The sequence below is a fragment of the Pristiophorus japonicus genome, chromosome 19 (assembly GCF_044704955.1).
Source record: "Pristiophorus japonicus isolate sPriJap1 chromosome 19, sPriJap1.hap1, whole genome shotgun sequence".
Classification (NCBI taxonomy): Eukaryota; Metazoa; Chordata; class Chondrichthyes; family Pristiophoridae; genus Pristiophorus; species Pristiophorus japonicus.
In genome coordinates this window covers 8,669,855-8,696,179 of record NC_091995.1, presented here as the reverse complement: position 1 = coordinate 8,696,179, position 26,325 = coordinate 8,669,855, and the positions used below count along the sequence as shown (strand labels likewise).

Here is a 26,325-nt window from a genome sequence, read left to right as displayed (position 1 = left end):
TATTCTTTGCTATATAATTAAATATTTTAAACAAATTAAATATTTTGAAATGTTTTAATGGGGATAATAAATAAATGTACCTTATTGGACAGGAGTCTTAATGCATAAATGAGTGGTATAATTTCATTTTTGTATCTTTTTAAAAACTCTTAAGCTGGTAAAACAAGGTCTTAAGCCTACTTTTACCAGGCGTAAACATTTCAAGGACATTCGCTGGGCAGAAGTTGAACAAATAGCCCAGCTCTCCGCCCACAAATGCCCTTTTCTTTCAGATTCGTACAATCTATCGAGAGGATTCTTGACAGATCGCAAGTTCCTGCCTAAACCTGGAACTTGCAGGGCCCCTACAGGCATGTGTGCACCCTGTACGCGCCCGTAGGGGCCACAAATTCAGCCCCATTGTTCCGCATCTATAAACCTGCAAATTTATTTCATAATTACACCAAACATTTTCTCTTTCTTTACACTTCTCTGCTTACTTCTTTCTTTCTTGAGGGAGGGGATAGCGAGATTTTGCTGATTGGTTAACTCGCCAGATGACAGCTTATCTTGAGCAGAAATAATCTTCCTCCCCCAGTGACCTATTCAAAACTAGAGAGAGGCCACTCACTGCAGCCACCATTTGACTGTCAGTCCAGGCTGCATGTTGTCACAGGGATCTGCTCTAAAACCAGCTAGAAGCAGGTGAAAGTGACAGCAGTATTATGGTTGGGTTGAGCTGTCAGGTTCTCAGCTCCCAACTTGTGATTGGCGCAGAGTTGGAATGTAATAATTGTGGGCTGATCACATGAGATGCTGTAAACCCTTCCCAATATTCCAGTCTCTGTGTTCAATCTGCAGCTCAGTCTTTTCATTGAATTGAATGAGATGAACAGAACATTTGATCTGTCTTGTTAATCGTTGGATTGTAACCCAGCAGACTGAGTGAAGGGATTCCTTGTTCCTATTCTCAATCTGTGAAGATACAGCTCATAGTTTTAACTGGCAGTCAGCAAGAAATGTAAGCTGTGAAATATGTTTTTTTTGAGCAGGTTATGACAAAGTGTATATGTATTATGCTAAGTACAGAACCATTATAAAATGCAATAAAATTGTTCCCTAATTTATAATACAAATTGAAGCACAGTTCCTGAACACTTTAATGTCAATGCTGAAACAGCTCATCTGAATACATCTTCTGAACAAACATTTATTTTGTTGGAGCTGCTTTACTCCAGCTGGTTAACTCTGCCGGAAGATGTTTTTTCATATGGACAGAAAAGGTATAGGAGCAAAGATGTCTTACTACAGTTATACAGGGCCTTGGTGAGAAACACCTGGAGTATTGTGTACAGTTTTGGTCTCCTTACCCAAGAAAGGATATACTTGCCATGGAGGGAGAGCAGCGAAGGTTCACCAGACTGATTCCTGGGATGGCAGGACTGTCGTATGAGGAGAGATTGGGTCGAGTTGGCCTGTGTTCACTAAAGTTTAGAAGAATATGAGGGGATCTCATTGAAACGTGTACAATTCTGACTGGGTTGGATAGAATGGATACGGGGAGGATGGTTCCACTGGCTGGGAAGTCGAGAACAAGGGGTCACAGTCTCAGGATACGGGGCAGGAAATTTAGGACTGAGATGAGGAGAAATGTTTTCACTCAGAGGGTGGTGAACCTGTGGAACTCTCTACCACAGAAGGCTGTAGAGGCCAAGTCACTGAATATATTTAAGAGGGAGATTGATAGATTTCTGGAAAGAAAAGACATCAAGGGGTATGGGGAGAAAGCAGGAATATGGTGTTGAGATAGAGGATCAGCCATGATCATATTGAATGACGGTGCAGACTTGAAGGGCCGAATGGCCTACTGCTGCTCCTATTTTCTATGTTTGTTTTCTTTGGAAAAGAGGAGGCTAAGGGAAAAACATAAAATTATGAGGGACCTAGATAGAGTGGATAGGAAGGACCTTTTTCCCTTAGCAGAGGGGTGAACACGCAGAGGGCATAGATTTAAAGTAATTGGTCCGAGGTTTAGAGGGGATTTGAGGGGAAATGTCTTCACCCAGAGGGTGGTGGGGGTCTGGAACTCACTAAATGAGTGACAGAGGCAGAAACCCTCACCACTTTTAAAAAGTACTTGGATGTGCACCTGAAGTGCTGTAACCCACAATGCTATGGGCCAAGCGCTGGAAAGTGTCAGCTGGCGCAGACATGATGGGCTGCAATGGTCCTTCCGTGCTGTAAATTTCTATGATTCTACAATCTATTTCCAGGTCACCATAACCTGCAGGTTGTTGGTTAACTCAAATGCAGGACCAAGGGGTGAAGTAACAGTCTGACACATACCCCGGGCACTGCCTGCGATAATCCAGGAACTAGTTTCCACTCATTTTTGACAAAAGTATCTCCCGGAAAGTCCAGGAAATAAATTTAATGTCTTCAGCATCCAGTTCAGTGATTTTTAAACTCATTTAACCGATTAATCTCTCTGTGCTCGGAATACAGGCCTAGATTTTTAAATCCAGCTCTCCTGACACAAACCAGGAGCCCATATTGGGAAATTCCACACTCCCAGTCTGTGCTTTTTTGAACATTGGACAGGCTGGGAGTGCGGAATTTTCCGACTGGAACTCGTTGTGTGCCGGGAGCACAGAAGTGGGAAGTTAGGTGCGTGTTTGTTTTCTGATGCAATTATCTTTCAGTTCTGAAGAAATGTCCTGCCTGCATTGTTTGATCAGCCGAGTGTTTCAGCATTTTCTGTTTTTGGTACTGCCGCAGTACCGGTTTCCACCAGCAGGCGGTGATATTGCACTGTAAAACTTTACAGAACTTTGTACAGCTCGCCATCACCATCTCCTGGCTGAATGTGGCACTACAGTGACTGCAAGGGAATGTTAAACACTCGGGGGTGAATTTTCACTTTTACCATTGAGCGCAAAATAGCAGTTAGCAGACCGGCCGCCCGTTTTATAGCCCACACTGCAGTAAAAGTGAACATTTAGTCCTTTAAACCGAAGATGACCAAACTCCCGGTGTTTTTGAGGAGAGATAGTTTGTGTATTTCCCATCACCAATGGTGCGTGGTGCTGAATACCTGAGGAATGTGCTCATTGTCAGAGCACAACTTATACCTGCTTTTTAATACAAAGGAGCGGGGCAGTGATGAGAAAGGGCTGGGATGGACTTGCTGTCGGCTTTTACTTTTTATTTAAGTCTCCTGACATTTTATATTTGTATGGGTTGTATTTACAGTCTCATTGGGATCTTACAATGCATCATTTGGAAATTACATTTTCTAACTCCCGACCCCTGACCTCTGCTCCTGACCCTATCCGCGTGGGGTCAAGTCATTGTGAGGTCATGGATGACGCGGGCCGGCCCGAGGACCCGCCCCTTTTACAGACCCGGATTGGAACCGGAGCAGATTCTCAGCCACTTGTTCTCATCCCCAGGCCAGAAGAAAGGATAAAGTTTCTCCGTGAATTTATTCCCAGTGAAGGTGTGGAGATGGGACTTGGTGTCCGCGCTGTAAAATGAAACTGTCCCGGACTCGTAACTGAGATAAACTCCCACCTTCCCGGGGATCTGACCGTCAGGGAGAGGGGATGGAGGGGAGGAGTTTACAATAATCTGATCATTGTACCGCCCGATGGTCCAGAATCCATTCTCCGGGCTCAGTGTGACCCGTCCCTTCCTCCCCACAGACTCTGCGGCTACTCCCAGTCTCCAGTACTGATTCCCCACCACCTCCACCTCCCAGTAATGTCTCCCCGATGTGAATCCCTCCGATCCCAGCACACAGGGCCGGGCTGTAAACCTCTTCTCAGTGTCAGGGAGATTCCTCCAGGTCCCGGTCCATCTCACGCTCTTCAGATCCTCAGACACCTCGAGCCATTGATGCGCTGTTTCCACATCCAGGGTCACAGAGACTGGGAGAAAAAGCAGAGAGTTAGAGAGATTCCCCCGGGATTAGAGAGATTCACCCGGGATTGGAGAGAGAGATTTTATGTAATATTTTTAAACTTTTAAAATGTGCCTATGGAGAGAGACACTCGGGGTCGGGGGGGCAGAGAGACACTCGGGGTCGGGGGGGGGGGGGCAGAGAGACATTTGGGGTGGGGGGGCAGAGAGACACTTGGGGTCAGGGGGCAGAGCAACACTCGGGGTCGGGGGGGCAGAGAGACACTTGGGGTCGGGGGGTGCAGAGAGACACTCGGGGTCGGGGGGCAGAGAGACACTCGGGGTCAGGGGCAGAGAGACACTCAGGGTCGGGGGGCAGAGAGACACTTGGGGTCGGGGGGGTAGAGAGACACTCGGGGTCGGGGGGCAGAGAGACACTCGGGGTCGGGGGGTGCAGAGAGACGGATGGGGGGGCAGAGAGACGGTCGGGGTGGGGGGGGGAGAGAGACACTCGGGGTCGGGGGGGGAGAGAGACACTTGGGGTCGGGGGGGCAGAGAGACACTCGGGGTCGGGGGGGCAGAGAGACTCGTGGTCGGGGGGGCAGTGAGACACTCGGGGTCGGGAGGGCAGAGAGACACTCGGGGTCGGGGGGGCAGTGAGACACTCGGGGTCGGGCAGAGAGACACTCGGGGTCGGGGGGGCAGAGAGACTCTCGTGGTCGGGGGGGCAGTGAGACACTCGGGGTCGGGGGCAGAGAGACTCTGGTGGTCGGGGGGGCAGAGAGACTCTCTCAGTGTGGATGGGGGAGGGGGAAGAATGTCTGTGGGGTGGTGGGGGAGAGAGTCACCCAGGGTGGGGGAAAAGTCACTCAAGGTCGGGGTATACTGCAAGTGACCCACGGATACGATACCTGGTCAGGTAAGCAAGGATGTGGGCATAGACGATCGGAGGGGTTAACCTGTGGCATACGAAAGGCACAATGTGTCTTTTTGTGCCAGGAGGAGCTTACTTGGATGACCGTGCCTGGATCTCCTGCCCCCGGGATGCCTGCTGTCACCAGCTCTTATTGCCAAGCTCGACACTGCGGCCTTTAATCGGCCTGTGTTAAAAATGGTGTGCTCATCCCATGAATCATTGGCCCGGCCCACAGCGGAGCCCTGACCTGTGAGGAACCATCTGTGGCAGGTCGGGGCCATAAAACGAGCAGGCCACTGCAAGGTACAGCGCGAGTCGATCCGGGAAGGCTGCGGCTGTGAAGAGGGCGACTGGATTGGACGTCACCAAAATCCCGATCCCTGATTGGAGCATGGGCAGGTACAGCGGGAGTGGCGAGGTCGGGGCCCAGGAGAGGCGAGGGCCCAGGGGCAGCACGGGCCAGCCCACACTGCGATGTGTGCGCACTAGGTCCATGCAGCAGAGCAGGTCTCCAGTCCTCTTCATTAATCCTTGCTACTGGACCAAGACCGAGCTCTGTCAAGCCTGTGTGGTGGCCGATGTGCAATGGCCACCACATGTTAAAAAATCTATGCACAGGCTTCTTCCACCCTTCAATATGCAGTTCGGGACCTGGAATATCAGGTCCCTCATTGAATCACCTGTGAACTCATCCCTTTTTGGTAGAAGCAAGTCATCCTCGATATAAGGGACTGTCTAAGAAGAATCATCAATGAGACAGGACCTTGCCATTTAAACTCGGCCCACACTACTCTGGGCAGGTGCCCTTCCAGTGCCTGAAAATCGGCACGTTAAAATAGTGGGAGGTGGAAACGTGGCGGGAACACCGTCACTATCTTGATCCCATGCCCAGACTGTTCCCACCGCATGCGGGGGAAAGAATTCAAATCAACCGGGAATCAGACAACAGCAGAAAACACTGGGATGGCTGGTCACACGGAAACAGCTGCTGAAAATATCAAACATTAAACCCCGCCCCCACCATTAATGTGGCATTTTGTGGGGACCAACAACAAAATGAACAAATGCTGTGCCTGGCGCTTCAATTTTCAACTAAACACCGTTGCATTTATAGAATACCTTTCATCATCAAAGCGCTTTGCAGACAATTAAGTGCTTTTTAAAATTGGATTCCCTGTTGTAATGTAGGAATCTATTAATGTAGTCGTTTGCAAATTGGGTTTGAAAAAGTTAAACATGATACATACTCCTTCCCTGATTACTAATGTAATGGAGTGAAACTCGCTCCACGGTTGTGTGTGTACGTGTTTAATACACATATATATAGTAAATATAAATATCACTAAAATAAAAAAGTTACCCGATAGTAAACGAGCAACAAGTACCCAAGAAAAAGGAGGCAGAAAAGCTCTATTACTTTTGTAGCAGTGATATCAGATAGAATTGAGTCCAGGTGAGTTTTGTGACAAAATGTCGAGCTTTGGTAGATTTGCATATTACACAGGATTACATAGGATATACGGAACAGAAACAGGTGATTTGGCCCAATCTGTCCATGCCGGGGTTCCACAGTGTCACCACTCTCTGGATAAAGAAGTTCGTTCTGAATTCCTCATTTGATTTCTTGGAGACCATCCAATATTGACGGCCTCTACTGTTGCCCTTCCCCACAAGTGGAAACACTTTCTCTGGCCAGAATCTTCCCCGTTCTGAGTGTCGGCTTGGAAGCGAGCTTGCTGTCAAAATAGCTGTGATTGACAGCGGGTCGAGATCCCGCTCTGAACCCGCCTCCGTGTCAGTTTCTCACCTGTCACATCGGCATACGGATTGCAGACCCACGACGGGCCACTTCATTAAGGTACATAATAGGTAATTTAGTGCTATTTAAGAGGATTAAAAGCAGACATTTATAATTTTACCAACTTTTTGACGGGTTTGCCGTCCCTCAGTGGATTCCGGATCTCAGTGACTCTCTGTTGCTTTGGCAAGTTGACAGCTGCAGAAATGGTATAAAAGCTACCATTTTACAGCTGTTCATTTTCCAATGCCTTCAGGATATGGAAGGAAATTTCGGCCTGGATGCAGGTTGGAAGTCTTTGTAGTGAACTGTCGAATCACTGTCACCTCCTTGGTGTAACTCTCTCACCATTGACAGATCGCTTCTGTCATTTCAACCTCATCTGCCATCTATTCCAGCTGCATCGATGCCCTGGAAAAAGACTTACCTTGGTCCTCATAATCCCACCACGATCTGCCCCAATACCAACATCACCAGGTGAGTGCAGTCCCACCTAGCTGGACAATGGTGGAGGCGCGTTCGAAAAGGATGGAGTGGTCATCTGCGTCAAAGGCTGCAGTCAGGTCGAGAAGGTCAAGGAGGGATAGTTTACCTTTGTCACAGTCACAAAGGTTGTCATTTGTTACTTTGATGAGAGCCGTTTCGGTACTGTGGCAGGGGCGGAAACCAGATTCAAAGACTTTGGAGAGGAAAGGGAGATTGGAGGTGGGGGCGGTTGCAAGCACAGTGGGGTCAAGGGTTGGATTTTTGAGAAGAGGAGTGATGATGGCAGATTTTAAGGAGAGGGGGACAGTACCTTAGGAGAGAGAATGGTTAACATGGGAGACAGAAAAGGAAGTTGGGTGGTCAGCAGTTTACTGGGAATAGGGTCAAGGGAGCAGGAAGTGTGTCTCATGGACAAGATGAGCGTGTAGAGGCCAAGAGAGGAGATCAGAGAGAAACGAGTTTAGGGCTAGGGTAGGGGGGACCCTCAGAGGAAGTTTGGCCCAGTGGGCTAGGGGAAGGAAGGGAACTGGCAGAGGCAGTTTATCGGATGGTCTCAATCTTTGAGACCTAGAAGTCCATGAGCTCCTCGCACTTGTTGTTGGAGGTGAGTGTGGTGAAGACAGGGGAGAGGGGTTTAAGAAGATGGTTAGCAGTAGAGAATAGTAGCCAGGGGTTATCTTTGTATTCCAGAATGATCCAGGAATAGATATGTGAAGAGAAAAAGATTAGTAAAGACAAACGTAGGTCCCTTGCAGTCAGATTCAGGTGAATTTATAATGGGGAAAAAAGAAATGGCAGACCAGTTGAACAAATACTTTGGTTCTGTCTTCACAAAGGAAGACACAAATAAACTTCCAGAAATACTAGGGGACCATGGGTCTAGTAAGAAGGAGGAATTGAAGGATATCCTTATTAGGCGGGAAATTGTGTTAGGGAAATTGATGGGATTGAAGGCCGATAAATCCCCGGGGTCTGATAGTCTGCATCCCAGAGTACTTAAGGAAGTTGCCCTAGAAATAATGGATGCATTGGTGATCATGTTCCAACAGTCTATCAACTCTGGATCAGTTCCTATGGACTGGAGGGTAGCTAATGTAACACCACTTTTTAAAAAGGGAGGGAGAGAGAAAGCGCATAATTATAGACCGATTAGCCTGACATCAGTAGTGGGGAAAATGTTGGAATCAATTATTAAGGATGAAATAGCAGCGCATTTGGAAAGCAGTGACAGGATCGGTCCAAGTCAGCATGGATTTATGAAGGGGAAAGCATGCTTGACAAATCTTCTGGAATTTTTTGAGGATGTAACCAGTAGAGTGGACAAGGGAGAACCAGTGGATGTGGTGTATTTGGACTTTCAAAAGGCTTTTGACAAGGTCCTACACAAGAGATTGGTGTGCAAAATCAAAGCACATGGTATTGGGGGTAATATACTGACGTGGATAGAGAACTGGTTGGCAGACAGGAAGCAGACAGTCGGGATAAACGGGTCCTTTTCAGAATGGCAGGCAGTGACTAGTGGAGTGCCGCAGGGCTCAGTGCTGGGACCCCAGCTCTTTACAATATACATCAATGATTTGGATGAAGGAATTGAGTGTAATATCTCCAAGTTTGCAGATGACACTAAAGTGGGTGGCGGTTTGAGCTAGGAGGATGCTAAGAGGCTGCGGGGTGACTTAGACAGATTAGGTGAGTGGGCAAATGCATGGCAGATGCAGTATAATGTATAAATGTGAGGTTATCCACATTGGGGGCAAAAACGCGAAGACAGAATATTATCTGAATGGTGGCAGATTAGGAAAAGGGGAGGTGCAACGAGACCTGGGTGTCATGGTTCATCAGTCATTGAAGGTTGGCATGCAGGTACAGCAGGCAGTGAAGAAGGCAAATGGTATGTTGGCCTTCATAGCTAGGGGATTTGAGTATAGGAGCAGGGAGGTCTTACTACAGTTATTCAGGGCCTTGGTGAGGCCTCACCTGGAATATTGTGTTCAGTTTTGGTCTCCTAATCTGAGGAAGGACGTTCTTGCTATTGAGGGAGTGCAGCGAAGGTTCACTCTGATTCCTGTGATGGCCGAACTAACATATGAGGAGAGACTGGATCAACTGGGCCTTTATACATTGGAGTTTAGAAGGATGCGAGGGGATCTCATAGAAACATACAAGATTCTGACGGGACAGGAGAGGTTAGATGCGTGTAGATTGTTCCCGATGTTGGGGAAGTCCAGAACCAGGGGACACGGTCTTAGGATAAGGGGTAGGCCTTTTAGGACTGAGATGAGGAAAAACTTCTTCACTCAGAGAGTTGTTAACCTGTGGAATTCCCTGCCACAGAGAGTTGTTGAGGTCAGTTCATTGGATATATTCAAGAGGGAGTTAGATGTGGCCCTTACGGCTCAAGGGATCAAAGGGTATGGAGAGAAAGCAGGAAAGGGGTACTGAGGGAATGATCAGCCATGATCTTGTTGAATGGCAGTGCAGCCTCGAAGGGCCGAATGGCCTACTCCTGCACCTATTTTCTATGTTTCTAGTGAGCAGTTTTGGCAGACAAGAGTAGGACCCAATAATGCTTAATGTGGTCCATCCGTTTTCCGCCACAACCGTTAAAGTCTGCGTCCCTTGAACTTGAGGGAGCGAAGATGAGGGCTGTACCAGGGGGAATGGCGAGGGTGAGAGAGAGTAATGGTTTTAATAGGGAGTAGGGCATCAAAGGTGGTGGTGAGGGTGTGGTTGAGCAGATCGCTGGCAGGAGTTGATAAGCGCAGGGTTTGGAAAGAGTTTTTTCCAGGGGTGGACACAGAAGGAAGTAGGTTTGGGTGGGGGAAGAGGGACGTGGGTGGAGAGCGAAACAAGGAAATGGTCAGAGATGGCCTTATCTGCAGTTGATACGGTATGAACAGCAAGGCCACGAGAGATGGCAAGGTCAAGGGGGTGGCCGTGACTATGGGTTGGGGGGGGTCACATGGAGGGAGAGATATAGAGGCTCCAGAGAGGGTGCAGAGAAGATTTAAAAGGATGATACCAGAAATGTGAGAGTATACATATCAGGAAAGGATGAACAGGCTGGGTCTCTTTTCTCTTGAAAAAAGACCAAGGGGTGACCTAACAGAGGTGTTTAAAATTATGAAAGGTTTTGATAGAGTGGATGCAGAGTGAATGTTTCCACTTGTGGGGACTAGCATAACTAGAGGCCATCAATATAAAATAGTTAGCAAGAAATCCAATAGGGAATTCAGTAGTAACTTCTTTACCTAAAAGTGGTGAGAATGTGGAACTCGCTACCACAGGGATTGGTTGAATAGTCTAGATGCATTTAAGGGGAGGCTATCTAGATAAGCATATGAGGGAGAAGGGAATAGAGGGTTATGCTGATAGATTTAGACGAGGAAAGACAAGAGGACGCTTGAGTAAAGCATAAATGTCGGCGTGGCTGGTTGGGCCGAATGGCCTGTTCTGTGTCGTATATTCTATGTAGGAACTCCATTCCCTCATCCCCTTTACGTATCTCTTCTGACCATTTAATATCAGGGTAATTGAAACCCCCGCCCCCATAATTATTATTCTGTATACTTTTTACTCATTTCCCTAATTTGTTTGCATATTTGTTCTTCCACCTCCCTTCCACTACAGACCACCCTTATGAGTGTGATAGATCCTTCATTAACTTTTATCTCTATCCATGTGGATCTATTTTTGTCTTGCTGATACCTGCATCACATTTTTCTACTGCCATTATGTTATCTCTGTTGTGGAAAAATATTTCCGAGATTGTATAATATATATATAAAGAGAGGTTTATTAAATCGGAGACAAAGCTTTGGGAGAAGTGTTAAAGACCCCTGTCTTTGAACCATCTTCTCAAATTGGTATCTGCAGTGAAGTCCTTTTATCTTACAAATTACATCACTTTACAACACATGCTTTAGCACTACAAAGCTGTTACTATCGAAGACTAAGCTTTTGATATAAAACCCATCCTGCACTGTGACAGGGCAGTATAAACAAGTGCAGGCTTTTGACACCGGTTTAAACAAACATACAGCACTTAACTCTCCAGTGTTCATTATCTCACTTTCCAATCTGCATTAACTCAAGGCCAGCATGCCTTAAAGTCTAACTGTTTAAAGCATAATGCATCAGTATTGTCCCTTACAAAATTCATTTAAAGGGGAAAATAAAACAAATGTTTGGTCCCGTATACAATCAAATATATGTCCAAAAATCCGCTCCAACAATATTCCCCCTTTTGGTCTTGGAGGATGTTTACGAAATCCATATGACCACAATGATAGTAGCATATATTCGTCCTTTGGGGTATGTTACTTCCCTGATGTTCCGTATATCCACCTTGCCTGTAGCTCTAGGCTACCCTTCAAAGATAGTGGTCGGTGTCATTGTCGTCTGTTTCTTCATCCTTGGTGTCTTCAGGTATTTCCATCAGGTGTGCTTCTTCTTCGGCGATTACACTGGCGACTGGCATTAGTCGGGCCATCATAACGACAGCAGATATTAAAACACCCGATAATCAGACAGCAAGTAATTATTATAACAACCAGAATAATTACTCCATGCATAAGATAGGACCCCCAGGATCCCCCTAACAGCCAGTCAAATCAGCCAGATCCTCCTGCTGTTGTGGATAACTTCTTTACCTCCCTTCTTATGTGATCAGCGAGGTTGGTTATATTTTCTGAATTATCGGGAATGTAAGTGCAACATTCAGCTCCAATTAAGGCACATTGTGCGTATGGCTACCATTTCAGCCGTTATGCCCTCCATTGCTTCAGCAGTGTCGTTAACTATCTGTTCCAGTATCCTCTCTAGATTACGTAATTCATCCATGGTACGTCCTATCCCGAATGGGAGCATCATGACCCCAAATAGCCTCTCTACCGGGGTAAGATCTCGTCTTAGTCGACCTGGTGTCTGTACTTCTGCTAAAGTACGTACCCGTCTGACAAAAGGGACCACATATCCCAAATAACAGGACCCCCTCCAGTTCTGAGGCAACCAGGGGTAGGCCTTATGCCCGCACACAAAATAAGTGCCATTGTATGCTGTTAGATTCGATCCCAATCTCTCTCTCAGCCCCCGTCGCCACCTAATCTTAGGGTCCCAGTCCTGGCTACTTGTCTGATTCTTCAAACCCTCTATTTCAAAGAACCCCTGGTTTGTTGTTTCGCTGGCTATTATGTTCCACCTGGCGAGATTAAAGTATCCTGCTACAAAACCTGTTTCCTCACTGGTCAGGTTTCTAGTGAAACAAATGTCAGCGGTGGGCCTTCCAACTCCTGAGGTGTTGGTCAAAACCAGGAACGGGGTCGTACCGACCTATTGTATTCCAGCTGGTACCATCCGTCAATGCATCCAAAAGGTAACCCCCCGATCTCCACGTTTCTTTATCCCCACTCTGGTTCCAAGTATCATTTACTTCCCCTGTACCGTTTTGCCGCATTACCCACTCTGCTACTTCCGAGATGTTAAGGGAGATGTACAAAAAGGTATTTACATGTAACTCTCGTTTCGGTCTAGCTAGCAGGCCGGACCTAACACGAACTATGATAATCGCACCGATCGCAATATATAGTTTCATCTTATTACTCTATAATTAACAAATAGTCAAAGGCAAAATGGCCGTATGGCTTGCTTGAAGAATCTCTCGCTGTCAATCTGTAAATAGACAAACAACAACAACTAATATGTGTGCTAAACGGCTGGTTCAAAAACCTTAAGCTGGGTCCAATGCTTCCATTGTCCGCTCCCTTTAACATCGATGCAGGCACAAGTGTCCCTGCTGATTATAACCTCATACGGTCCTATCCATTTTTGGGGCAAACCCCGGTTTTCCCAGGAGGACCCTTACCATAACGCGACTTCCCGCCAACGGGACTTCAGGGAGCTTTGTAAGCTCTGCTTCCGCGTCTCTTTCTTCCTGATTGTCCCTAACTAATTTATGCATCCCTTTTAATTGAGTACTTAGTTCCAAAACATACCGTTTTATTTTATCTTTTAATGGGCCTACATCGGCCCCCCTGTTATGATGTTCTCTGGTAATTGCATCGCCCTTCCTGTCATTAGTTCATAAGGAGTTAATCCGGTTGTCCAGTTTGTCGTGGCTCTTAACTTCATCAATATAATGGGTAATACTTCTGTCCACGTTTTTCCTGACGTTTTCATGGCCTTTGCCAGGGTGTTCTTAAGGGTACGGTTCATGCGCTCTACCATCCCAGAACTCTGCGGGTGGTAGGGGATGTGGAATTTTTGTTTTATGCCCATCAGCTGGCATATTGTTTTTACAATTTTTCCGGTGAAGTGCCTTGGTCGGAATCTATCTGAAGAGGCACTCCCCATCAGGGAATCACCTGCTCGGTCAATATCCTTGCCACTGTTGAGGCAGTGCAATCACGTGTGGGGAAAGCTTTCACCCACCGGGCAAATTGATCTATAATCACTAGGCAATATCTTTTTCCATGGGATGGGGGCAAAGGACCTGTGAAATCAATTTGTACGTGTTCCCATGGCCCCCGTGGACGGGGCTGGTGTCCCATTTTCATTTTAATGGGCCTGCCTGGATTATATTGCGCGCACGTAACGCATCGATGGCAATATTTAGCAATATCTCTCCCCATCCCTTTTCACCACCAATCTCTCCCAAGACTCCCGGTCATGGCCTCTCATCCTGAATGGGACAGGTCATGATGCAACTCCAATAAGGTATTCTGTATGCATTCAGGTGCCATTACCTTGTCGTTTCGTCTCCAAACGTTATCCTTCCCTTGCATTGCACCCTGCTTTGTCCACATACCTATTTCCTCCTCAGAAGTGACCTGGTGTAGTTTCTCAATACTTACCTGTTCGTCTCGGGCCCCAGTGACACTGACTTAATTTTAATAATTTAAAATCATTATCAATGGAGAGTGTTTTTTTACCTCTTCAAATTCTTTTTTTTTCAATTAAACCAATATCTTTTTCACAGCTGATATCAACTGGTATTTAGTAAGTTATGTCTTTATCCATCGCAAAGACCCCTTCTCCCCCATGCTGTCATATAATCGTGTACTACCCCAAATGCATATCTACTGTCCGTATAGATATTAACAATCATATTCCAGTGCCTGGGTGAGGGCTACCAGTTCTGCCACTTGAGCTGACGACCCCCCATTAATTCACCCTGATTCAACTGTCTCTAGATCCTGGTTAACTACGGCCTATCCAGTACGAGGTAGTCCCTCTACGTATTTTCGTGAGCCGTCCACAAACAAGGTTTGTTCTGCGGTTTGAAGAGGGGCGTCTTTTATTCTATCCTCTTCCATATCCTCACATACCTCTTCGCAAAAGTGGGGTTCCCCTTCACCCATCATACCTTCTGCGGGTTGTTTCCTACATCCCTAATTATGGTTACCGCTTTGTTAGGTGTTAAGAGGACTGCTTCCCACTTTGCCCGTCTCATATTAGATACGGTTCTCAGTTTTCCTGTGTTTAACATTTTCTAAACTGCTAAAACTTACTGTTTTAGCCTTTTTCAAAAGTCCCTTTTACACCTTCACAGATAGCTCACCACTCGCCCAGGAGTTTGACCTAATCCCTGAAGGTATTTCTAAATTTAAAACTTTTTTTTTACTGAGCTAGAAGCTTTCGTGTCAAGGTTTTACACAAAGGAAAATGGGAGCGTTTTAAAAGGCATTCTTTATCTCATTCCTGGACTAAATTTATGTCTTTCAACCCAATTGCATGTTTTCTTTCGACAAGTAAGTGAGCGTGTCAAATTCTTTTTTTTTTACTACCGGGACCATGTATTTTTATCTTTTACTCAACAAACCTATCCTTTGTGCCTTTCCTAGCTCCGTAACTTATCATCCGAATATATCCACACCTTCGTTTCTAACTTAAAATGTCATACTATAAGGTTCACAGTTTCTTAAACTTCCCACATACAGGACAACACTACGAAGGGTTTAAAAAAAAAACATTTCACTCTGTTTGAAAAGAGTGGGTGGAGCTAAAACAGGCAGGCAACTCCACACCTTCTTAAAACAGGCTTTCATTCATTCCACAGTCAAAATTACTCGAGTACTCTCTTCATTCAAAATAGACACTCACAAAAGTCTCTCTTCATTCAACAAAGCTTATGTCTGGATCCATATGTCACTTAAGATAGTCACTATCAGCTTTTTTATGGCATTACGTAATTACGCAAGTTACAATTAATGATAGGAATTAATTAATGACCTGGGCAGCCCGCGTTTTACATTCCCTTCCTTACCTTCCATGTTCGCCAGTCTCGGACGTTTCCCTTTGTTTCTGTAATACTCACGGCCACGACTACTCTGTGGAGACCCTTTGTCTTCGCAACAAAGCTAGCGTGTTTCCTTACCACCGGAGTTTTCGGCTCTAGGTTGGATCGATCAGTTCCCTTCTGCACCGACCTTATTTACTAAAGGGACAACTCAAACTGGTTAGTCAGCCTCTTCCCGCTATCTGTTTACTCGTATCTTATACACTATCCCGTCGTGACCGTACACCTCTTTTCAGTCTCTAACACCAGATTCCAGATACTGTCTTAAGTGATCACGTCTGATCAGACAGTATCCTGTCGTGACGCCATTTTGTTGTGGAAAAATATTTCCGAGACTGTATAATATATAAAGAGAGGTTTATTAAATCGGAGACAAAGCTTTGGGAGAAGTGTTAAAGACCCCTGTCTTTGAACCATCTTCTCAAATTGGTATCTGCAGTGAAGTCCTTTTATCTTACAAATTACGTCGCTTTACAACACATGCTTTAGCACTACAAAGCTGTTACTATCGAAGACTAAGCTTTTGATATATAACCCATCCTGCACTGTGACAGGGCAGTATAAACAAGTGCAGGCTTTTGACACCAGTTTTTTTTTTTTTTTTTTAATTCGTAGCCAATCGTTCCAATTCTTTGTCAAATCACAAACGCCAGAGGTCACCTTGCACATGCCAAGGATCACTCTGCGCCAATGCTCTTAGCCAAAAGGCCTAGAGCCACTGCACCGTTCCTGGAAGTACTGCAATACCAGGTTCGTGCCATGGAGGTGGATGGGTCAAGCCACCCCACACACCTCCGTGGAGGTGGATGGGTCAAGCCACCCCACCCACCTCCTGTTTCCAAAAAAGCAAGCATATACCTTCCTGACCAGGGAGAAACCACCCGGAGGTCATGGTGGCTGGTCAGGTCAGTTACGCATGATCTTAGCCAAAAGGCACCAGTTTAAACAAACATACCTAACACTTAACTCTCCAGTGTTCATTATCTCACTTTCCAATCTGCATTAACTCAAGGCCAGCATGCCTTAAAGTCTAACTGTTTAAAGCATAATGCATCAGTATTGTCCCTTACAAAATTCATTTAAAGGGGAAAATAAAATAAATGTTTGGTCCCGTATACAATCAAATATATGTCCAAAAATCCGCTCCAACATCTCTACTACATACAGCTGCTCCACTTCCCCTTTTTCCCTCTCTATCTTTTCTAAATATGTTATACCCTGCAACGTTTAATTCCCAGTCCTGATCAGTCTGTAGCCATGTCTCAGTAATCCCTACTATGTCTGGATCCTCACAACGTACCATTGCCTTCAGTTCCCCTGTTTTATTATGGACAGTGTGTGCATTGCTGTACAGTTTAACTCATTTTAATAGCAGTTCCTCTCACTTTATTGTTCCATAACTCTGTTTAGTCCCTGGCCATCAATGTCCTCACCTACTTTATTATTTTAAAAGAATATAAGAAATAGGAGCAGGATTAGAGAATTTTTTCCCCTCAAGCCTGCTCCGCCATTCAATAAGATCATGGCTGATCTGATCTTGGCCTCAACTCCAGTTCCCCGCCCGCTCCCCATAACCCTTGATTCCCTTATCGATAAAATCATTTCCTGTGGTCTCCTTTGCAGTTTTGCTTATATTTAGGCTGATTTCATTTCTTATAGATCCTCCTCCTGTCTTAATAGTTTGAAGCCTTTGCCACCTCCCTGTTTCACGAGGACACAGGTCCCATCCCAGTTCAGCTGGAGCCCATCTCATTGGTACAGCTCCTTCCTGTCCCAGTACTTATGCCAGTGTCCCAGGAAAAGGCACCCCTCTTTCCCACACTTGCCCTTTAGCCACGTATTAATTTTCCTAATCTGACTTTCTATACCAATTTGCACGTGGCTCAGGGAATAATCCGGAGATTATAATCGTCGAGGTCCAGCATTTTAATTTCGCTCCGAACTTCTGATACTCCCTCAGCAGGACCTCCTGCCTGTTCCTAACGATGTCATTTGTTCTGACATGGACCACGACAACTGGATTTGCCCAATCCCTTTCCAGCCGCCTCGAGATATCCCTTACCCTGGCAACACACTCGGGACATTCGGATGGCTGTACAGGATGCTATCTGTCCCCTAATTATAGAATCCCCTATCACTATCTATTCTGCTCTTCACCCACCCCCCCCCCCAACTTGGGCAGTCTTCTGAGCCATGGTGATTTGGTCTGCATTGTAGCTAGCTGTCCTCCCCACAGACGTTCTCCTTGTTCCCACAGGTAGCGAGTATATTGGACAGGACCAGTGTCTGAGGATCCTCCTTCTCATCCTCTCCTAAGTCCTCATTACCCAGCTCCAAAACAGTCACACCTTCCCTTTCCCGAATCGGTGCTTTCTTCTGTTGTGTGACTGTTTTCTGGATGAACCTATCCAGAAATTCCTCCCCCTCCCTTACGTTTCGGAGTGTCTAACTCGCTCTCCGCCTCCATGTCTCTGAGCCGGAGTGACTGAAGACAGAGACACTTCCTGCAGATGTGGGAATCCGGGACAGTCTCACTGTCCACAAACTCCCACAAACTATAGCCCCGACACATAGCCTGCCCTGCCATCTCTAGTCTTTATCATTGATTTGCTTATTGACAACCTGAATTAATTTAATTCGTTGAGATTTTTATTCAAACGATTATTTAGTTATATTAATTAGTTTATCTATTTATTAATTTATTAATTTAATAAAGTATTAGTTCAAGTTCCCCAACTTAGTTTAAACCAGTGTCTAGCTTAGAGTAAACACACTGTAATACTCACCAACCAATCACCTACCTGCTGTCCTGTGGAGGCAAAAGCAGCACCTCCTTTCCCCTCTGATCCGAATTCTCACTCTCTCCAAATTCCCAAGTTTAACACTCGGTTTAAATGCACTCTGTTTAAGACCATTCTGTGCATCAGCAAATAGCGTTTACTTTTAAGTTTCAGAAAAATGAAGTTTTAGAAGGTGCTATGTTTTAAATTTAATTTCTGGATTTGGAGGTGAGATAGAAGAGCTGTAACAGTGATTGTGCAGCAAAAACATTAATTGCAGCATGTATTAATTTGGTTTTATTGGCCCTGGTTTCACCAGCTATTTTCTCTCAATTATCACCATTGATCACAGTCCAAGAACAGTCGATCAAATTTAAGCAGTTATAAATCCAATACTTCTTACAAAAATTCAACAAACGATAACAAAGGACAGGAAAAGACTAATTGATTCATTGCGCCTATCCAGTTCTCTCATTGTATAATTCCTGCCATGATCTCCAACACTCCCTACCCAACCACCAGCCATACAATGCCTGGGAGAGGCAAGAAGACGGAAAAAACCGCAGGCCAAATCAGGATTGAAAACTGGAATATTTTCTACCTGCCAGATTCGGGCCCATTCCCCCATCACGATTAGATCTGCCCATTTTTCTCATCTTAAACATTTCCTTTTCTGTGTCAGGGTGATTTCTGGTCTGGATGATTTGAGGGACTGTTGCTCCATGTTTCCACCCACGTACACCCTGACCCCACGTCAACAGGCAGACAGCAGAGCCAACAACTCACACTGTTCCTGCACCTTTTATAGAATTAAATCCTTTACAGGGGGTCAGGGAGAGGGCAGGCCTCAGGGGGATGTGCCCCGAAGCACTAAGGTAGGTTTTGAGGTTTTTGAAGGTGGAGAGAGATGCAGTATGAGGGAGAGTTTAGGAACAGAATCCCAGACTGCAGGGGCGTGATGACTCAAAGCTCTGCTGTCGCTGAGGCAATGGGGTTGAGGGGCTGCATGCATAGAAGATCGATGTCAGAAAAGCAGAAATTGAAAATGACTGCACAGGGAGAGAGGATGAAGGTCAGGACACCGACAGATGATGTTACAATGGTGGAATTAAGCCTTGAAGATAGATTAAATGTGAGGTTTGAAGCTCAGCTCAGGGTCAAGCGTCACACCGAGGCTCCATACACCGAGGTGTGGTCTAAGCGAGTAGCCAGGAAAGGTGATGGGTGTGGTACTGAAGTGGTTATAATACTGGAATAACTACCCAGAGATGAGGGGGAAATTTTATCCTACGCTGCCTCCAAAAGATCCTGCAACTCCATTGGACAACATCCCCAGCATTAAAGCACTGACCAGACTCGATCAGCTCCGCTGGACGGGCCACAGCGTCCGCATGCCTGACGGCCGGCGCAGACACGATGGGCGAAATGGCCTCCTTCTGCGCTGTAAATTTCTATGTTTCTACGAGACCCCCAAAACAAGCGCTCTACTCGGAGCTCCGACATAGCAAGCGAGCCCCAGGTGGGCAGAGGAAATGCTTCAAGGACACCCTCAAAGCCTCCTTGAAAAAATGTAACATCCCCACCGACACCTGGGAATCCCTGGCCCAAGACCGCCCAAAGCGGAGGAAAAGCATCCAGGAAGGCGCTGAACACCTCGAATCTCTTCGCCAAGAGCAAGCTGAATCCAAGCCTCAATAGCGGAAGGAGCACGCGGCAACCCAGGCACACCACCCACCTGTTCTTTCAACCACTGTCTGCCCCACCCGTGACAGAGACTTTAGGTCCTGCATCGGACCCTTCAGTCACCTGAGAAGTCACTTTTAGTGTGGAAGCAAGTCATCCTCGACTCTGAGGGACTGCCTATGATGATGATGATGAAATGAGGAATTGGATAGGATCAGGCATAGAGCCTTAGGGCACATTGGTGGAGGAAATGTACAAAAGCAAAATACTGTGGATGATGGAATCTGAAATAAAAACAGAAAATGCTGGAAATCACAGCGGGTCAGACAGCATCTGTGGAGAAAAACAGAGTTAATGTTTCAAGTGCATGTAGAACTTTTCCCAATCAGCAGGAAATGTTCACCTTCTGCAAGGAACTGAAAAAATATCAAGCAATCTAGGGTCTGATTCTGGAGGATCGATCAGCACTAAGTGACACTCCCAGCACCGTGAGCCACCCATTGACCACAAAGGGCAATGATCCCAAATAACACACCACTGTTGTGTAGGGCATCCTGCCCCACTCAACTAATCACCAAAAACCAAGAACAACAATTTGCCTCAACCTCTTGACCTAATCGTGTCAATGCAGTCATCCCACCAGCATGGTCATCAAGATCTACAGCGCGGCCCTGGACAACGTGGACCATTTCCCATACCTCAGAAGCCTATTATTAGCAAGGGCAGATATCAACGACGAGGTTCAACACCACCAGTGCAGCCTTCGGACACCTGAGGAAAAGAGTGTTCGAAGACCAGGCTTTCAAATCTGCCACCAAGCTCATGGTCTACAGGGCGGATACCCGCCCTCCTGTATGGCTCAGAGACGGGACCATATACAGTCGACACCTCAAATCGCTGGAGAAATACCAACAACAATGTCTCCACAAGATCCTGCAAATCCCCTGGGAGGACAGACGCACCAACGTTAGCATCCTCGATCAGACCAACATCCCCAGCATCGAAGCACTGACCACACTCGACCAGCTCCGTTGGGCGGGCCACATTGTTCGCATGCCTGACACAAGACTCCCAAAGCAAGTGCTCTACTCGGAACTCCCACCCGACAAGCGAGCCCCAGGTGGACACAGGAAATGTTTCAAGGACACCCTCAAAGCCTCCTTGATAAAATGCAACATCCCCACTGACACCTGGGAGTCCCTGGCCAAAGACCGTCCTAAGTGGAGGAAGAGCATCCGGGAAGGCGCTGAGCACCTCGAGTCTTGTTGCCGAGAATATGCAGAAAGCAAGCGCAGGCAGCGGAAGGAGAGTGCGGCAAACCAGTCCCACCCACCATTTCCTTCAACAACTGTCTGTCCCACCTGTGACAGAGTCTGTAATTCCCTTATTGGACTGTATAGTCACCTAAGAACTCATTTTTAGAGTGGAAGCAAGTCTTCCTCGTTTTCGAGGGACTGCCGATGATGATGCATCGTAATGTACCTGTGGTACGATGGGCATTACAAATATGAATGTATATCTAAATATACAATGGCTTCGTAAAATGTATACATGAATGTGTGCCTAAATATACAATGGTCTCAAAATATACACATGATTGTAATACCTTTTTTGTCCGTTTGAAAAAACATCTTCGAAACATAGAAATATAGAAATTAGGTGCAGGATCAGGCCATTCGGCCCTTCGAGCCTGCACCACCATTCAATAAGATCATGGCTGATCATTCAACCTCAGTACTCCTTTCCCGCTTTCCCTCCATACCCCTTGATCCTTTTTGAATATAACTGTTCGAACTGGTCTCAGCAACTTTCTGCGGTAGAATTCCACAGGTTAACCACTCTGAGTGAAGAAGTTTCTCCTCATCTCGGTCTTAAATGGCTTACCCCTTATTCTTAGACTGTGACCCCTGGTTCTGGCAGAGTTAACCAGCTGGAGTAAAGCAGCTCCGACAAAATAAATGTTTGTTCAGAAAATGTATTCTGATGAGCTGTTTCAGCAGTGACATTAAAATATTCAGGAACTGTTCTTCAATTTGTATTATAACTTTGGGAACAACTTTATTGAATTGTATAATGGTTCTGTACTTACCATAATCTAAATCCACTTCATCATATCCTGCCGAAACAAAAATATTTCACATCTTACACTTCTTGCTGACTGCCAGTTAAAACTATGAGCTGTATCTTCACAGATTGAGAATAGGAACAAGGAATTCCCTCACTCAGTCTGCACCATTCTGCTGGGTTACAATCCAACGATTAACAAGACAGATCAAATGTTCTGTTCATCTCAAAATAATCATCCCATTCAATGCAATGAAAAGACTGAGCTGCAGATTGAACACAGAGACTGGAATATTGGGAAGGGTTTACAGCATCTCATGTGATCAGCCCACAATTATTACATTCCAACTCTGCACCAATTACAAGTTGGGAGCTGAGAATATGACAGCTCAACCCAACCATAATACTGCTGTCACTTTCACCTGTTTCTAGCTGGTTTTAGAGCAGATCCCTGTGACAACATGCAGCCTGGACTGACAGTCAAATGGTGGCTGCAGTGAGTGGCCTCTCTCTAGTTTTGAATAGGTCACTGGGGGAGGAAGATCATTTCTGCTCAAGATAAGCTGTCATCTGGCGAGTTAACCAATCAGCAAAATCTCTCTATCCCCTCCCTCAAGAAAGAAAGAAGTAAGCAGAGAAGTGTAAAGAAAGAGAAAATGTTTGGTGTAATTATGAAATAAATTTGCAGGTTTATAGATGCGGAACAATGGGGCTGAATTTGTGGCCCCTACGGGCGCGTACAGGGTGCACACATGCCTGTAGGGGCCCTGCAAGTTCCAGGTTTAGGCAGGAACTTGCGATCTGTCAAGAATCCTCTCGATAGATCGTACGAATCTGAAAGAAAAGGGCATTTGTGGGCGGAGAGTTCGGCTATTTGTTCAACTTCTGCCCAGCGAATGTCCTTGAAATGTTTATGCCTGGTAAAAGTAGGCTTAAGACCTTGTTTTACCAGCTTAAAAGTTTAAAAAAAAATACAAAAATGAAATTATCTCACTCATTTATACGTTAAAAGTCCTGTCCAATAAGGTATGTTTATTTTTATCCCTGTTTCTGCTCGCAAACACAGTTCCAGTTAATTTATGAACATTGCTAGCACTTTTGTGCTGAGAGATTTGTTTGGTGTTATCACTGGTGGACGTAAACGCCTGTGCTATCGCAATGGCCTTACTGAGGGTCGATGTCTCTACAATCTCGTAGCCAATGCCCAGTACAAAAAAGTCTCTGAGCATTTGCTCCAGGCAGCCATCAAACCCACATTGTCCTGCAAGTCGCCTTAGCTCAGCGATGTAGCTCGCCACTTCCTGACCTTCAGATCGCTGGCTCGTGTAGAACCGATACCTCTCCATCAGCACGCTCTCCCTCAGGTTAAGATGCACTTGAACCAGTGTACACAGCTCCTCATACGACTTATCACTGGAGCCAGAAGATTCTTCATGAGGCTGTAGGTCGGTGCCCCGCAGACCGTGAGGAGGACCGTGCTCCTTTTTGCAGCGCTTCCTTCTCCGTCCAGCTCGTTGGCTACAAAGTACTGGTCTAGCCGTTCGACATAGGCTTCCCAGTCCTCACCCTCCGAGAACTTCTCCAGGATGCCCAGTTTGCTGCATCTTTGCGTTGGATTCGTACACTCGTCACCAGTTGTTGTGTTCCTAACAGATGAGACTGCACACAGGGAGGTTAAAGTAACAGTGACCTCAGTCTTTAATAAGACATTCCAGAGTGAAGAACAGGCCTCAGGGGCCGGCTTATATACAGTGCTCCCAAGGAATGCCGGGATCCCTTGGAAATTCAGGGGATGAGCTCCCTGGTGGCGGAACATGGGAGTGCATGCTTTACAGATACACAACAGTGAGTGTGATTGTTTTCTATTTTTGCGATTTATGTTGACGTTGAGTCAGTAATGTATTGGGAGTGTTATGATGGGGTTTTTTCTGATTTTCTTTTTTCCACGGAAGCCTCTGTTAGGGCGCTCCAAGGCTGGCTGTTCAGCTCAGAATTCTCAGTTACTGAACCGGCCTAGCGCCCTAAAAGAGATGTGGGGACGCCTCTCTTAGTCCCCCGCTCCACACTCAGGGACATTTTGTGGCTGGAGACGCAAACTATTTCCCACCACAAAATTTACCGCTCTGCCTAGATTAACGTCGCACCAGAGGCATGACCAAACTTCCACCCCTAACTCTCTGAAGTTTTAAGATCCTGACTGAATTTAAAATTGATGTTTTTCTTCGGTCATCTAATGTTGCAGTGATAATGGGGCAGAAATTCCGGCCTCCCGGGTCCGTCCTGGGAGAGTACGCACCCGGGAAGGCATCGCAAAAGCTGGTTTTCAGTGCACAATGTGCATGCTGGAGCTTGACAGATCTTCCGTATCTCGGCAGCCAGGACATTTACATGGGCAAAATTGAGGTATTTATCGATATCTTGCCTAACAAATGTCCGGAAAACTCTTGCACCTGATAAAAGCAGGTGTATAGCCTACTTTTACAGGCAAAGAGTTTTACAACACACTTAAAACATAAAAAGTAAATTAAAAAAACACATTTTATTTTAAAAACTCTGCCCACTACGTTAAATTTATTTTAAAGCATAATTTTAAAAGCTTTTTTTTTTAAATAAAAAAAAGATATTTTTAATAATACATTAATAACTAATTTAAATTAATGTTAAATATGTAGAGTATTTTTTTTATTAATGTTCTGTATGTTTGGAGGGGGAGGGGTTCTCATTCATAATAATGAACTCATTGAATGGCGGTGCAGGCTAGAAGGGCTGAATGGCCTGCTCCTGCACCTATTTTCTATGTTTCTATAATGGGAACTCCAACTTACGGAGTTCCCATTATTATGACTGAGAACATACTTTACCTGATTGGCTACCCAGAGCCATGAGCCTGCAGCTCCAGCCCTGTGCACGTCCTGATGTGCACGCACAGTCAATGGAGGCCTCAGGACCGGGATCGCTCGTGGGCACAGCAGCTTCAGGTAAGTGCGCTTTTTAAAGCTTTTTACCCGACCAGGATTTCTGGGAATGGGCTGTATCTCAGCAACAACTCATATAGGCTGGATTTTAAGCTTTGATGATTTTGGGGCTTGGTAAAGTTTGCAACCGGGAACAGTTTGCATCTCAGTCTTCAAAATTGGGGAGCTGGGCCCAGAGTCTGGGGCGCAGTGCTAAGGGAGGCATTGGACACCTCTCTTAGGGCATTAGCATGGGAAATTCCCGAGCTAAAAAGCTGGCCCAGAAGCGCTCCGAGGGACGCCCTGGGGGGAAAGAAAAAAACTTGAAAAAAACTCCACAAAAACATTCCCAATACATAGCCCACGCACCACAACATAAATCGAAAAAAAAATGAAAAGAAAAAAACAATCAGATTTACCTTAGGATTGTTTTATTTGTGTCTCTGCAGTCGGTTATAGGTTGGACTGCCCGTTTTCCCAGATGGTCACTGCGGGACGCGTTGCGGGGTGTACGGGTTTGGGCTGGAGTCAAAAGGCGAGCCAGTGTTGCAACCAGGTGGTGCTGCTCCGCTCTGCTGCAAAACCGGCCCCAAAACCCCCCCGTGGGGCACTGGAGGCTGACCGCCCGCCCAAAGAAACCTCACCGCCGCCATTGCCATCGCTCCGGGGCAAAAATCGGAGCGCAAAGGAATGGAAAATCCACCCCGTTATCTGTTCCAGCTAATGAAACATGGGCAGTGATAGGATAATAGTTAGTGTGCATGTTCATGATTTGAACTTTTTAACCCCGGGTTTCTGCACTCTCTATTCCCCATTTATTACCAGTATAGATCGATCCAAATCTTGCTGTGTAACCCCACCTCTGTAACTTGAGATTCCCGGTGTCCAATCACGTGCACCTTTTGGATGCTGATCCAGACCCGAGACGATCACTTCTATTTCCTCTTTTTCTCTTCACCCCTGCTCGGCCTGCTCCTTTCATTTCACCCCTCTTGGGTACTCTGACCAAATCCCTACCCCAATCCCTCAGCACTCCTCAACCTTCCTACTCTCCTGCCACCATCCTAGGTCTGACTCCCTCTTAGACAAACCTAGAGCTTCCCTCTGTGCCTCTCGGCATCCTCCGAAGGGCCCATTGAGGCACTCGTTGCTGAATCCAAACGAGAAGCAACCCCAACTGCTCCATCCTACTCTCTCGCCAACCATCCAGCCAGTGTGTCAGCTGGGGGCTAATTTTGCCAATCTCTTTTCTGTTCCACTCACCCCTCCCAATGCTGACCCTGTGGACTCTGCCAGTGGATCAGCTATCACTGTCGCTGAGGCGTGAGTCCGGGGAGCAGCAGAGGCCTACAAAAGGCCGCGAGAGGCAGCGGGAGTTCGTGGTCGCTGAGGCGTGAGTCGGGGGATCAGCAGAGGCCTACAAAAGGCCGCGAGAGGCAGCGGGAGTTCGTGGTCGCTGAGGCGTGAGT

The 26,325-nt window shown here is 46.2% G+C and overlaps 1 pseudogene; it reads right to left on the bottom strand.

The window, feature by feature from the left end:
- Nucleotides 1-3,326: 3,326 nt before the first annotated feature.
- Nucleotides 3,327-26,325, bottom strand: part of LOC139230649 (uncharacterized) — an 80,675-nt pseudogene continuing 57,676 nt past the window's right edge.